Raw genomic sequence first — 2,500 nt, 5'->3', positions numbered from 1 at the left:
AGCCGCCTGTCCCTCTAAGAAGAAAAGTAATCGCTGACAGCACGAAGGATGTCACGCGACTAGTTAGCAGGCTAGAGTCCTCGTTCGTTATCGGAATTAACCAGACAAATCGCTCCACCAACTAAGACGGCCATGCACCACCACCCACCGAATCAAGAAAGAGCTATCAATCTGTCAATCCTTCCGGTGTCCGGGCCTGGTGAGGTTTCCCGTGTTGAGTCAAATTAAGCCGCAGGCTCCACTCCTGGTGGTGCCCTTCCGTCAATTCCTTTAAGTTTCAGCTTTGCAACCATACTTCCCCCGGAACCCAAAAGCTTTGGTTTCCCGGAGGCTGCCCGCCGAGTCATCGGAGGAACTGCGGCGGATCGCTGGCTGGCATCGTTTATGGTTAGAACTAGGGCGGTATCTGATCGCCTTCGAACCTCTAACTTTCGTTCTTGATTAATGAAAACATACTTGGCAAATGCTTTCGCTTCTGTTCGTCTTGCGACGATCCAAGAATTTCACCTCTAACGTCCGCAATACGAATGCCCCCGCCTGTCCCTATTAATCATTACCTCGGGTTCCGAAAACCAACAAAATAGAACCGAGGTCCTATTCCATTATTCCATGCACACGTATTCAGGCGGGCTTGCCTGCTTTAAGCACTCTAATTTGTTCAAAGTAAACGTGCCGGCCCACCGAGACACTCAATAAAGAGCACCCTGGTAGGATTTCAACGGGGTCCGCCTCGGGACGCACGAGCACGCACGAGGCGGTCGCACGGCCTTCGGCTCGGCCCCACCGGCAGGACGTCCCACGATACATGCCAGTTAAACACCGACGGGCGGTGAACCAACAGCGTGGGACACAAATCCAACTACGAGCTTTTTTACCGCAACAACTTTAATATACGCTATTGGAGCTGGAATTACCGCGGCTGCTGGCACCAGACTTGCCCTCCAATAGATACTCGTTAAAGGATTTAAAGTGTACTCATTCCGATTACGGGGCCTCGGATGAGTCCCGTATCGTTATTTTTCGTCACTACCTCCCCGTGCCGGGAGTGGGTAAATTTGCGCGCCTGCTGCCTTCCTTGGATGTGGTAGCCGTTTCTCAGGCTCCCTCTCCGGAATCGAACCCTGATTCCCCGTTACCCGTTACAACCATGGTAGGCGCAGAACCTACCATCGACAGTTGATAAGGCAGACATTTGAAAGATGCGTCAGCCGGTACGAGGACCGTGCGATCAGCCCAAAGTTATTCAGAGTCACCAAGGCAACGGACCGGACGAGCCGACCGATTGGTTTTGATCTAATAAAAGCGTCCCTTCCATCTCTGGTCTGGACTCTGTTTGCATGTATTAGCTCTAGAATTACCACAGTTATCCAAGTAACGTGGGTACGATCTAAGGAACCATAACTGATTTAATGAGCCATTCGCGTTTCACCTTAATGCGGCTTGTACTGAGACATGCATGGCTTAACTTTGAGACAAGCATTATGACTACTGGCAGGATCAACCAGGGAGCTGCGCCAACTAGAGCTGAGCAGCCGGCCGCCCGGGAGTGTGTCCCGGGGGCCCGCGCGAACACGCAAGCGTCCGCTCAATCATTCTGCAAACAGGAGGAGGCTGAGCTCCCCTGCACAATACACCTCGAAACCCTCTCAGGTCCCGGCGGCGCGCAGCGCCGTCCCAAGTACTTGGTCGGGTTCGAGAGAGGCGCAATCGCCCGGAGTTAGGCGAGTAGACGCTTTCGGTGCGACCACCCGTGCTCCCAACTGAGCTTGCCGCTGCCGACAGAGGCCCGGGAGCGTGCTGTCGTGGCATTGCCGGCGGGAGACAACACCGCGCCACCTACGGTGACCGGCAGCTCCAACGCCAGCGCCACAGAAGGACAAAAGCCCCACTTGGGTGCCGAAGCGAACTCTCCCAGCACAGCGCACGCGCCAACACATCCGCACAGCTGCGATACAAACCACCAGCGAGAACGCTGGGGCGACCGAGCAGCAGACGGCGTCGCGGCGCCGAGCGCCGGGCGGCGGCGCATCCTCAACGCACACAGTCCTCAATCGGACCAGCACACTGAAGATGTCCACCGCGCTTCGCACCGGGCCCGCGAGGACCTACTTTGGCCGCACGGCGCCGCGCGCAGGGTGCGCCGGCGCGCAGCTGCGACGCCTGCCGCGTCCGTCGGCCGGCGCGCCTGCCACTGGCCGCCCCCACCAGCCGGCTGTAGCGCGTTGCGCCCACGCACCGCGCGGCCAGCACGCCGGGAGGCGCCCCCTCACCGGCCGGGGACGGTCCCACCCAGCCACCACCGCGTATCGCTTCACACCCAGATGCCGTTCAGTTTCATCGGCATGGTGGGTATCGCTGGAACAACCGTTAGTACCTCAACCTATCGTCGCCATCACCGATTCACCCCTAGCGAGAACAACCGCACCACAACGGGTTACCATTTCTTCATTTGCGTAACTTCACCAGAAAACGTAGGCGTCCATCGCCATTAGCAACTTCA

The 2,500-nt window shown here is 57.4% G+C and overlaps 1 non-coding gene across 1 annotated transcript in view; it reads right to left on the bottom strand.

Annotated features, from left to right (window-relative positions):
• Positions 1 to 1,508, bottom strand: part of LOC124774287 — a 1,911-nt gene extending 403 nt beyond the window's left edge. The window contains exon 1 of the ribosomal RNA XR_007015275.1: positions 1 to 1,508. This exon is cut by the window's left edge and continues 403 nt beyond it. This is a non-coding gene — a ribosomal RNA (small subunit ribosomal RNA).
• Between the last annotated feature and the right edge of the window lie 992 nt (positions 1,509 to 2,500).

This window comes from Schistocerca piceifrons, unplaced genomic scaffold, assembly GCF_021461385.2.
Source record: "Schistocerca piceifrons isolate TAMUIC-IGC-003096 unplaced genomic scaffold, iqSchPice1.1 HiC_scaffold_961, whole genome shotgun sequence".
In the NCBI taxonomy this organism is placed as follows: Eukaryota; Metazoa; Arthropoda; class Insecta; order Orthoptera; family Acrididae; genus Schistocerca; species Schistocerca piceifrons.
The sequence above is the reverse complement of the archived record's forward strand: the minus strand, read 5'-3'. Positions and strand labels throughout refer to the sequence as shown.